A 13,863-nucleotide genomic window follows, 5' to 3' on the forward strand; every position below is an offset into this window, starting at 1 on the left:
TTCTGCATACTTCTAGCTTCAGGTCGTTGATAAATTCATTCCTGAATTGGTCTATGAGGCTCTCTATATGGCGCCTTATGTGTATTGGTGCGGTGTCTGCTATTGCCTGATTCTCAGAATTGGGAGCCGAGGAGCCTTTCTTGTTGCTGCCTCTTCCCATGCTGCCTCTTCTTCTCTGTTCCTTATATATGCAAGCTTATATAAGAGGCCCAGCTTCTCTCCCAGTCAGCCACAGCCTGATCGAATTGCGCCAGTTAGGCGTTCCCACTCACCGCTGCGCACCAGGGAGTTACGGACAAGGCAGCCTACGCGTCTCCCTTCCCGGCCACTGTCAGGATCTGGGATCTGGGTTGGGACAGCCTACCAGGTCCACCGGCAGCGTCACGCAGGCCAGGCACTTTTCACCAATCCCGCCCGAGAGGGGGATGTGTGGCTGGAGTCACCACCGCGCTCTGCTCCCGCAGGACTGCTCGGGCCCAGAAAGTCCTCTGCTGGAGTCAAACTGTGGTAAAGTGTCAGTTTCTCTCACTCACCTCACCACAAGTCAGTGCACGCCTCCCTGCCGTTCGCAGATTGCCGTTCTCAGAGCTTCTGCGCTTCTCTCTCCTTGCCGAGCCACTTAGAGGCAGCCAGCCGCCGCACGGCGGGAAACCCAAATTGCGGCTTACAATGGCGCGGGGTCCAGCCTCCACACCAAGGCTTTTCTGTTCCTGTTTTAGCGCCAGGACTGCATTCCAAGTTGGTTTCTCTCAGCCCAGTTCGTTCCTGAGTCAGCAGAGCATATCTCCACCTGCTTATGTCTCCTTAGTCCGCACCATTCCTGGCTTCTGAGCCGAGTCTTTCAGAGAGCCTCCGGTAGTTGCTGTTATCTGTCCGCCATGTTCTCCCGGAAGTCAGGGCTTTTATTCTTAATATGTTACCTAATATGTATCCAATAAAAGTACCTGTATAAGGAAAAAAGTCATCTATTTGACACTTTTGCAATCAGTTTGATACTATAATTGCAGTTTATCATTTGCGGTGGTAAACTCCGCAGTCTACAGGTGTCTAGCACAGTACTTGGAAAGGTAGAAAAACTGAAATTTTAAGGCCAGTATTTCTGCCTGTGACTCATGACATTTCTAGTGATTATTGCTGAAATAGTTTTCTTCTATTCTCTTGTTTTAGCTTTGAAAGATCTAGTTGCAATGGGCCCTACACAACTGTATGTTTTGTGAAATTATAAGGTTTTTTCCATTCATCTGTCTTACAATGCAATTGTTTCTTTCTTATAATTGCTGTGTCATATTAAATATCATCAGACTTAATGTTTTTGATGAGAAAGTCCCTAAATATTGTTTTGAGATTCACCATCTTCTAATATGATTAAAAAGACAACTCTTGCATTGATATTAACCTGCTAAATTATAAATGAGTCAGGTCCAAGATAGTAGAGTTCAAATATAATTTTCTTGGTTTTTTTTCATCTTTATATATGTATGCGAGGAGCTTATTTATCATGGTATCAGAAACTTTAAAATATATAGAAGTAAATTTAACCAAAATTTTCACGGTACATATTTTAAAGAGAATAAAAATCTATCTAAAAGGGTTCATCAAATACTAAAGAATAGAGGCATGTCTCTAGTTTAGATAATCTACTATGGTAAACATACCTATTCTTCAGTGAGTCTGTAACTTTAATGTAATAACTATGAAATCTTTAATGGTACTTTTAATTAACTTGATTTTAAAGTTCTAAGGGAAGAAAAAAGTTTATAAAAATAGTTAAATGGTTTTAAAAGAATAAACAAGCCTTCTATTTCTTTATATGATTGTCAATACCTGTGATAATTTTATGGACACTTACGTTATTTTTAAAAGTTAATGCACAAATTACTTTTTCCTGTTTCAAGGGATTAATGTCACATTTTACCAGTGCTTTCATGGTTGGTAATTCTGTTTAAATCAAATAACCCTTATACATGTAGCAATAGAATTTTGTAATAACAAATCTCTGATATGTTTTCTATAAATAACATTTAAAGGTTTTATCATATTTTATTATTTTACTACAAAATTTCTAAGGCTAGGAAGTGATATCAGTGAATTATAAAACAGTGATATTGAAGTTAAATTTATTTTAGTTATAAGTAGTCTGTGAGTGAGCCTATGACCAAAATAAACATTTTATTATTACTAAAAGAGTCAGTGAGAAAGTGGTGACCCATTAATAGTCATGCCTAACTGCAAAAATGTCAGTAACATCCTACATGAGACTTCGAGCAGATAAAAAGATGCAAATTGTCATCTAATTTATAGCTAATGGAATAATGGGAATGACAATGAATTCATAAAGTGTTTTCATGACCTATGACTTGAAAGAGATGTTCAGAGGAGAGCATGTGATTTCAGAACACGATATATTTCTGAAAATGCTTTTCTGTACAGAATCTTGAATTTCACCATCAGTGAACCATCTGAAAACAAGCTGGTCTGGCATTTGATATAATGAACATTTTATTAAATTCTATGCTAAAGTCAAATTAAATCAAGCTGAGACAGCATAGTGTTCCTCCATGTTAACTGAGTTTCTGGTAATTACAATGTTTGTGTTAAGAAGCAGCCTTGGAATTTAAAATGTACCAACTATCTTGTAAGACCAGGCCTTGTGAGTTAGATACAACTAAGGGGCTCGATATATATTAGGACAGATTTATATGTAAGGGAAACTATAATGACTTCATTTTATTCATTCATGTACTCAAACTATTCATTGAGCACTTTCTCTGGGCCAAGCATCTTGTTAGCCACAGGGATATTGTAATGAACAAGACAAACATGGTCACGTATTCAAAGGAGCATATCTGAAGAGATACGGCGTACTCCATTTTTTGGTAAAAATTCCTTGTACAGTTGAAATAGAATAACTCTTATAAAGAGATGTATCATGTTGTAGTTGTTCAACAAATACTAGTTTTCTTTTTACTTTTGCATCTAGGAATATCAATTTGTGTTCATTTGACAAGAAGATTTGGCATCATGCAATATTGCTTTTGCTTACCAGTTGAATGTGAATCATGAACTTATGAGTGAGGCAGAAAACAGATGACAACTCAAACGTATTCTATAACTCATGAGAGAAAAAGAGAGAAAGCATAAATCCAGAGTAGGAAAGCCATCATTTCAAAGGGAGACATCTAGATAATCCCCACATAATTCTAAGGAAACAGAAGATAGTGGTTAAAAATCTCTTTCCGGGGCTGGAGATTTAGCTCAGCGGCATAAGCGCCTAACCTGCAAGCAGGCAGTCGTGAGTTCGATCCCTGGTACCGATAAAAAGCAAAAGACAAAAAAAAAAAAAAAAATCTCTTCCCACTCAATTAACTAACTATACATGAAGTAGATTCTTTGCTAAAAGCAGACTGTTGTCTTTGAAAGTTGCTAGTTCTAAAGAGAATGATGGGAGCTAAGGTTTAAGGTTCTTCAAAAGATTCTTAGACTCCTTTGTCTTTTTAAGGAAGGCATCACTTCACAGAGTTATGGAAAATGAGAGATGATGGTTGCAGAGTGACTGATGGGTTTTTAAGCCAGAGGCAATGTCTGTGAAGAGGCCATGGCTAGACTAGCAGAAAGACGTGAGGTATTCTAAATTAAAAAGCAGTAAAAGTTTTCCCACGGCTGTTTGAATCACTTCTGTCTTAGACTTTTTTTTTCTGGAAGTTTCTATTAAAATTGTCAGCAAATTCTGCTGCATTAACTCTTTGACCTTGTTCACTTCTGCTCCACATACTCCTTATGTACCATGTAGTATCTCTGGACCAATGCTATGTCTCTTTGATCTGCTCTTGTTCTTGTGCTGCGTAGACAAAGAAGGTATCTTCCCACAGTGTTGATGTCTTCATTATTCCTTTAGCTGATTTAATTAACAACACTGGGAATCTGGAGTATTTACCATATGTCAGGTAATGTAGATACTGAAGATCAGTGAAGAGAACAGAAAAAAATCCTGCATTTGTGAATTTTACCTTATAAGCTAAGAAGGAGTTTGAGATAGCTAAAAATACACAAACATAGTAACAGTTAAATATGTACTATTTAAGAGGATGCATGAAAACAGTTGTGAAAAATGGTTTAAGGTAAGGAACTAGGAGTGCTGGGGGAAGGGAGGAAATTTTGAGTGGGACAGTAATATTAAGGTGACATTTCAGCCAAACTTGAAGGCAGAGAGGGAGTATGCCTTGAGGGTAGTGGAGAGTGTTCCAAACAGAGAAAAGAAGAGCAGACGCCTGAGGCAGGAGTTTGTCTGATATGTGAGATCTTCAAGGAAGCAGGTATGACTGGAAAAAAACAAGAGTGAAGAAGTGAGGAACAGGAGGGACTGGGGTTGAGGTTTTTTTGTTTTTTTAATGTGGTGCTGGGAATCAAGCCTAGGGCTTTACACATGCTTTCCAAGTACAATAACACTGGGTTACAGTCCCAGTGCTTTGGTTCAGATTTTATAGGCTCTTGTAAACTATAGTAAGACTTCTGAGTTTCCATGCTTACCCTGCCATATCTGACGACCTTGGTTCTTTGCAACCATCAATTGATTGCACTTGTTCCAACACCTAGCAAGGGTCAGATCATGATACTTGACCAAGAAGATGGAAAGGATAGTAGGGGAGGAGAAAGAGGGCTTGCAGTCTCAAGAAGCTGATAATTAGCTTTGTGGATGCCAAGATTGATTGCTGGTGAATCACTTACATTTGCTGTGCCGCCTGAAGGTATTTGTCTTAGTTACTTTTTATTTGTCGCTGAGACAAAACACCTGATGCCTGAAGTTGGGAAAGGAAAGGTTTATTTCTTAAAGTTTTTTGGAGGTATCAGTCCAAACTCAATTTGGCTCCAAGGCAGGGTGAACAGCAAGGCAGAAACCAGCAAGAGAGAGAGATACATCTTCTTCCTACCATTACATTGTACGCTGGCTCCACCCCTATGTGGGTACAGCAATGACACCATCAATCCAAGTACTAGACAATGAACCAATCACAAATGCACAATGCAGATGTGTGAGGCCTGGGGGCTACAGACATAAACCATGACAGTATTAGCACACACTTTTTGCTGTAGGCATGAAACTCTTATCATGAGATCAAAGGTGATAATTACCGAAGCTTGAAACCCAGAAACTCCTAGAGAGACTCCAGCTTCTGTCAGTCATGTTATCCTCTGTTCACTCTACTGACAGATACCAGTTACTTTCACACCACTTGATGCAAAGCCTTGTCTTGGTCCAAGGTCACCTTTTGCTTGTTTGAATGTATATAATCTGGATTTTAGTGAACTTTTCACTTACTTTTTTAGGATGTTACTGTTTCAAAAATCAAAATATTTTAAGTCTTTGCTTTCAAAATATGAAACAGGAAGCACCAGAATAAAGGGAAAGTTCTGAGAAGTTTATCTTAAATCTTTGAAATGCAGATGCTGCAGCTTGGATGTTAAATACAATCCTGAAAGACCCAGGTGTTGCCCCCAGAGTGAGAGTGTTGGGAGTGTGTGGGTCCCAGTGGAGGTCTTCAGGCCACTGGGGGCACATCTGCAAAGGATAGCAGGATGTTGGCCTCTTTCTCTTCCCTTTACTTTCTGGCCATGAAGTGAGCAATTTTATCCTGCCACATACTTTTGGCGTGAGGTACTATCTTACCACAGACCCAAAGCAACAGGACCAATCAGTCATGGTGGAGACCTTTAAAATTGTGCACCAAAATAAACTTATTCACTGTATAAGTTATCTCAGGTATTTGTTCCAGAGATGGAAAGCTGACTAGCACATCAGTGACTGCTCCTCTTCCACCTACTAACTTCATAAGGTTTTCTCATGATCATGAAACATATTTATTATTGTGACCTCGGATGAGAAAAGGCCATTTCAAAAAGTCAATCCTCTAGGAAGTGTCACACTTCCACTACCAGTACAAAGAACAGAGCAAATAGATGAGCACTCAAGAATTTGCTTCATCTTTCTACTTATATTTGTTAATTAGTAGGCACAGAAGCTTTTATACTTTTTATGGAGATGATGTGTATTCTAGGAACTAACACTAAATTCAGAAAACCATCAAATGTAGTGAGATCAAGTGAATCAATTCTATTCAAGAGGTTCAAATTCTCCCTGAAGGTGCTCGGTGACTTAGAAACACTATTTGTCTTTGATGACTTGGAGCATATGGAGGTGACATCGATGCACCAGCACAAATTGGAGCCAGTGAATCACTTGTACCTGAGAGGCTGAGGGCCACACACTGAGTAGAAAGAACTCCTGGTATTTGAAGGGGGAATGAGGCCAGAAGAAAAACCATTTACAAGCAGATAATTTTAGAAATATTTTATCAAAAAATACCAGTTACTTTTCTAATTATTATTCTTGCCATGTCAGATTTCACTTTTACTTCCATGGTAGAGATTTTGTGCTTGGCTGTGTTCATTTCTGGGAAGTTTGACTGTCCTCATGGTAAAGTAAGTACCATTGATCTAATGAAGGTCCCCAGGGTGTTAGAAAGGAGCAACTTCCAAACATCCACAGGGTATAGTCTGAATCTAACTGGAGATAAGTGAGTATACCAAATAATAGTGGTCTTCACACTTTGGGTTGTGTTTTGGTTGATTCTTGTTATTTAAATCCTGGGATCCAACTTTAAGACTGCTTTATTCTTTGGCATGAAGAAATTTCCCAAACAATTTTACCTAATCATACTTTGACTTCTAGTTCAACAAATGGCTTCTTAACATTAGCAATGATGTCATCTAGGGCTTGGGGCTATCGCAGCCCATTCCATCTCCTGTCAGAACCTCAGTTTTTTTTTTTTTTTTTTTTAACTTGGAACTTGGCCCAAAGTGTAACAGGCTGATTTTCCTAAGAAGTCACTAAAGCATAATTGCCATTAAGAATGCCAGAGAAATAAATTAGCATTCACAGTGGCAACTGTTTCATTATTCACTTTGTCTCTTAAGGATATTTAAAGTGTGCTCAGGCTAATAAGTCAAAGCATTCCTCTACAACTAATTAGAATATGACTTTCAGTCTATCTGATTCATTCATATGAAATTTCATTTTTTTCAGTTTTACTCCATTTTTAGTAAAACATTTTTAATAATAGTAGTGTGACAGAAAATAATATATGCATATACATTCCATCTCTGTTCTCTAGAGATAACTATTACCAATAAGTTATCATTTATTTTTCTAGAAAAATAAGAAAAGATGTATATGCAATATACATATATCCTGAGTCTGGCATGGTGGTGTGTATCTCTAATCCCAGCATTTGGGAGACCAAGGCAGGAGGATCTCCACAAGTTCGAGGGCAGCTTATTGTACATAAACATTCAGGCCCAACTTAAAAAAAAAAAAAAAAAAATATATATATATATATATATATATATATATAATTTAACATGACTAGGAGCATCTTCACACATTTGTCTTTTTTCTTTTTCATTTCATATTATAAATAGTATATATAAATATAGTAAATATTTTATTTCCTACATAACATTTGGAGGTTTCCTTGAAAAGATGAGAAAATGTCGTTATAAGAATGTGAGTACAAATCTAGATAGACTTGCTAAATATCTGTTGATGTATGTTTATGTGGTTGAGTTACACTGAATTATAGTTGACAGACTGAAAATTTTACATAACATATACGTTTTGACAAATTTTCATATATGCATATACTGGAATAACACTACTACAACAAGGTACTAAAAAGATTGATCACTTCCCAAAATTTTCTTGTATTCTTTTGAGAATTTGTGTATGTGTGTGTGTGTGTGTGTGTGTGTGTGTGTGTGTGTAAAACACTTAACATGAGATCTATCCTCTTACTATTTTTTAAACTGCACCATACTCCAGAATTAACTACAGGCACTGCGTTGTACAGCAGTTCTCAAGAACTCACTCCTCTTGCCTAAGAGAACTTTATATGTAGTGTGAAAATGTCTTATTTCCTCTATTTAATTTTTTTGTAGGTGTTAGCAAATTTCTTGCCATTGAGGTTGCCCTAGTTTCTATTTGTGATTAAAATATCTAAATAGCTGTATCTCCATATACCTTCCAAAACAGTACTTTCAAACTCTTTGAACCTTGACAATATATAGTTACAAAATTACATATATATATATATATATATGTCTGCCTTAGTGCTATATGTCCTTTGTCATGAGTCAGGTTGAATATCTTCTGACTTGCTTATCAACCAGTCATAACTCCTTCTGTGAATTTTTATTTGGATTTTCATGCTGCCTTCCAGTGCCTTGGATGGAAAGAGCAATATGAAAATTTTATGGTCAGGAAGTGTTACTGAAGTTTCCAGTGCATTTAGTAGTCATGAGTAAATATAGTATAGTAATAGCTCGGTTCATGAATGCTTCTGTTCAGAAACAATTTGGTTACAAATAAAAGCATTCAGCAAAATTTGCTTCTGTTTCAAACTTGCATTAGTGATGAACTTGACCATAGCCATATTTCCATATTCCCAAGAATTGTGGAATGAATTAAATTTGTGAACCAAGGCACTGCTATATTGTTTTGTTAGAAAACTGTGTTGAAAGATGATGCTACTTTCATTATTATAGTGGGAGAGAAGCATTATATATTCAGCTCTACACAGATTTGATTAGTACTGCAATAGAGCAGTGTTTGCTGTGTAAAATATTTGTGTTTCCTTTTGAATTGATTTTACTCCTTTACTTTTAAGTCAAAACATTTCTCATAATGCATATTCCATAAACTGCTACAAACAGCCAGATTTATTTTTGCCAACTTATATTTGAAAGTCTTTTGCAGCATTATTTTAGTCTTATAAAAAGCAAATTGGTGGTAATTAACATTTAGAAGAATCTTTTTGGTAAGCAAACATTTTCATCCAGTCTGTTCTTTGGCAGTGTCTTTTGTTTAGCTGCTTGGCTTATAAACACATAATGTACACTAACTGTGGAAACCTGGAGACTGGCACTCTTACCTTGATAGAAATGTAAGTTACTTTTCATAGATTGTATTTATTAGCTATTTAGGTGACACATAATTGCCTGTGAGTAATGTGGAAACGTTAACAATTGACAATGTGTAGATGAAATAGAATTTAGGATGTGAATACATTAGAGTTGGTACATGTTAAAACAAATGCAATGATATTCTGGGAAATGAACATAAAAGTAAATAACAAAGGCCAGCTTTCATTATTATCATGACCAAGCATTGTTTTGGGATGGCTGGGGATTAAATCCAGGGCAAGTGATTACTCAGCAGAGTTTCACACTCAGACCAACCAAGTACCTTAAATGGTTTTCCTAGTAATGAAAACCATATATAGACATATATAACTATATATATGACTATATATAGAGATGTATATATATATATATATAATAAAGTCAGTGTACTATAGTGATACTTGACACTCATGTTTACCAAGGCACAATTTGCAACCTAGATGTCCATCAACAGATGAGTTGATAAAGAAATTGTGTGATATACACACAGTAAAATATTGCTTAGCCATAAAAGTGAACAAAATTCAATCATTTACAGGAGAGTAGATGAATCTGGTGACCATAATGCTGAACAAAATAAAACAGACACAGAAAGGGAAATGCTGAGTCTTGCCCCAATATATAGAATCTAAAAAGATGAAAAGAAAGCAAACGGGAGACTATTATTAGAGAAAAAGAACGGTGTAGGGGAAAGTAGAAAGGGAGATGGATATGATCAAAATATGTTATAGGCCTTGAAACTCCACTCAAACATGGTAAACCAGGAGAGAATGCAGGGCAAGAGGGTGAAACTGGGGTGAGAATGATCAAAGTATGCTATGTTTGCTTTAATGCACAATAGATTTTTAAATAGAGTGAAAAAATAAACAGAAAGAAGAAATAATCATTCTCTTAATCATCTTAACATAGAATGTCTTACCAGTACGCAATGGAAAAGAATAAATAGTTTTAATGTCTTAATAATCCTAAGAAAGGATGTCTTATTTATATAAGGAGTTAAATTTCTGATCATGAGAATATGCTTAGCCATGTTTTTGGAGCATGTATTTGTGGCATATAAGTGGTAATTGTGAATATTTAAATTTTAAAAATTTATTATAGTAAAAGGTATATTTGCATGACGATAAGTATAGTCCAAGTGATAGGCAGTATTATGAGAGGAACTAATAATGATGTATTTATTATAATAATTTAAAAGAATTTAAACATTCACTGCGGTTCACACCTCATTGATCAACGACTTATGGTAATTTCTGTCAAATAACAACATTATGGATGTATCTTCAGCTACTTATTCACAGGATCTAGCTCTTCCCCAAAGTGCAAATAACCATAAAAGTTAAACATTAAATTAATTTAGGATCTTGAAACAGTTGTAACAACTTGACTGAAGACACTCATGATGGAAAACTTCCAAAACTATGTCAGAAAGTGACAAGAATAATGGCATATAGCTGGGCGTGGTGGCATAGACTTGTAATCCCAGTATTTGAGAGGCTGAGAATGGAAGATCGCCAGGAATGTTAAGCCAGCCTGGGCTACACAGTGAATTTAAACCCATCCTGAATTATATAGTGAGACCCTGCCCCACCAAAACAATAGCAACAAGAACAAAAACTGAATAATGGAATAAATGTGTTTGAAGCAAGGGGGTTTATTTTGAGGTAGTTTGAAAGCAATGTGTCCTACACTATAATAACTTTTAATAATTAAAACATTCATCATGTTTTATATCACTCCTCAGAGTCCAGTCACTAGCAGATATTCAAAGATTTCCCCACTCATTACACAACCACCTGTGCAGACAGAATTTCTAGCAGCCTTCATCATGTCTGGCTTCTGGGGTTCAGACTTGCACAATGTTCTCTCCTATGGAATGGTTGCTTTGTTTCTAAGCAACACAAAACAGTAAAGATGATGTGATGTCACCAATGATTTTAAATTGCGCTATAAAAGGTCATCTTTCTAGTGGGTATGGCCTAGAGACTCCTTTGATGACTTTGAGAAAGCAAACTGCCATATTGTGGCCTGGAGACATGAGCATATACTCATGGCAAAGAACTAAGGGTGGCCTGAGGAAGCTGAATTCTGCTGACAACTATGTGAGTGTGGTCCAAAGTCCTAACTCACAGAAACTATGACAATAGGTGTATGTTATATAAACTTCTAAATTTGTGGTAATTTGTTATGATGCATAGAAAATAATACACCTCTAGACAAAGACACAATCTGTAGCATATTGCATTTTTATATATGTTCACTCCATTCCTGTGGGGCAAATTATACTTCTATTGGCATTAAAAAGACATGATCCCCATTCCAGGAGATGGGACCTACTTCTTACCATTTGAACTCAAGAGTGACCATCAGATTTGTTTTGGCCCTTGGAATGTTAACAAAAGTAGAAATCTTGATATCTAGTATGAAGTTAGCCTTACTTCTGTTTTGTTTCTGCCCCAGACTGTGTCTGATCTATATTGAACTTATAGGGATATCATGTATCTCCCCTTCACCAATAACAAAACAAAACAATACAAAATTTATCTTTTTATAAGCCACTGAAATTTTATGTTACTACAGTACGATACGGTCTTTCTTCCCAAAAAAGAGTAATTTTGCCAGTGACACAATTAGACCAAGTTGCTGTGCATAGTTTTTAAAATTTTGTCTTTTAATTGGGTATCCTGAGGTGGATTCCCTCAGTGCATTTTCTTCCTTTGGTGGTTGTATCATGTATCATTCTGATTCTGTTTCTTCAAGAAATAGAGAGTGGTGCACTGGGATACTCTGGATATTCTTGGAACACTAATTTGGAAAGCTGATTCGAGGTTAGGGAGGTAGAGTGTAAGAAAGAGGAAAATGGAAGTGGCATGCTACTTAAGCTTTAGAAAAAGTTTCTTTTTGTGTGATAACTTGTGCGATCTCCTCATTTTTGTAGAAGAAAGATTTCAAAGGGCAAGGTCAGGATGATGCAAGGTTTGAGGAAAAGAGCCAAAGAGGTAATTCGATTTGTTCTTGCCTGAGTTTCTAAGTGATACAGCCAAGTTCATCAGGGTGAAAATGCCTGCTAGGCTATGGGCCCTCAAAATTGGACCACATAAAGTGACTAAATGTTTAAATTCACCCAGGTTCAGCTGTTTGAGGATTTAGGGATTTGCAGATTCTCAGCATGTCTTGTTTTATAGTCCGTGAACCTTGCTAGTAGTACTTAAATATTTAAGGATAGGATAGTGGAAAAAAGTAAGAGCATATGTTGCAATCGGATGAGACCTAAATTGATCCCTTAATATAAAACAAGAAATTTCTACCACCTTAAATTTCTTTGGAAATACTTTAGTATGGAAAGGGGTAACAGGAATTTGTGCCTTCATTTGCATAATTACTTAACTTTAACTCATATTGATTTAGGATTACCTAACTCAGATTACATGAAATTATAAATCCATCTTCGCTATTTACTTTAGAGTGAAACATTTTAATTCTTTTTTTCTCTAGGCGTATTTAAGTGTAATTGACAAAATTTTGTTGATTAAGGTATATAACTTGTTGTTTTGGTATACATATGCATCGTAAAGTAATTCTGAGTGTCAAGATAATTACCATCTCCATCATCTCCCGTAATTACCAAGTAGAAGTATATGTGACTATTAAGAACATTGAAGACCTACTTTCTAGCAAACCTAAAGTATGCATATAGTTTATGTTGCTGTATCATTTACCATTTAATTGTCTATGTGATCTGTGACTCAGTTTCCCTATCTGTAAAATATATCTTTTATGATTTTTGTGAGAATTAACAAATGTATGTAAAGCACTTGCTTAATAAACCAATTTTCTCTCTTTAAAACTTATTTTATTAGTGTATCTTTGTATTATATTTGTGTTAGTGTATATTTGTTGTCCAAATGAATAGGTTTCAGTTTGGCAGATTCATATATGGACATAGCATACTTTGATTTGTCTCACCTCCATTACCCCTGGCCCTGTTGTCTCCTCTGTTTTCACTTTTGGTCAGTTTCAATGCATGTGAATATATTTTGATCATATCCATCTCTTCTGTTACCCACACTTATCACCTCATTCTTATTTCTTTCCTCTTGTAGAAGTCTTCCTTACACCTTTTTGCTATCTTTTTTAGATTCCAATTACTGGAGAAAGCATTCTTATTTTTTCTACCTGTGCTTCACAACAGTAAAATTTCTGACTATATTATTGAAGGAAAGATCTTGTACATCCAAAGTTGCATTTCATTCATTTTCAGTTCTTTTCCTGTGCTTCCAGATTGGCTCTATCACACATTTGTTAGAACTGTAAAAATCACAGCTTTCTTTTAAATCTCCTTTCTTGTTTTAGTCTTCCCACCAGCTGTTTGCTCTCTAGCAACAAAGTTGGAACTACAGTTAAAAAAATAAAAACCAGAAATGCTAATGAAGGGGGAAATAGTTTTGCTTCTGATGTAGTCACTTGATTTCTTTCTACCAACTTATAAGGTGGTTGTCAACAGATGCAAGTGTTGTGATATGCCTCATACCAATTTGTCATCAGCAGCCCTGCCATAATAAAGCTTCCTTCTAGGGCAACAGGATTGCCGGAGGGACAAATCACTATTGCTATTTAATGGGTGAAGACTAAAAAAAAAAAAAATAGCCCTGGCACATGGAGCAGGCAGAGCTCAAAATATAGTCTCAAATAGTGTCAGAATTGGGATGGTTCTAGATGACATTAAACTTTTGAGATGTTTCTGATCTGGGTGAACAGAGTTTGTGCTAAAGGAGGTCTTAGGATAACCATGACTCTAGTTGGTGTTTAGTATCCAGTCTAGGAAAGAAAGATCTAATTGAAATAAGA

Source organism: Cavia porcellus, unplaced genomic scaffold (genome assembly GCF_034190915.1).
Source record: "Cavia porcellus strain 051 isolate PalLab524CR breed Dunkin Hartley unplaced genomic scaffold, mCavPor4.1 scaffold_12, whole genome shotgun sequence".
NCBI lineage: Eukaryota > Metazoa > Chordata > Mammalia > Rodentia > Caviidae > Cavia > Cavia porcellus.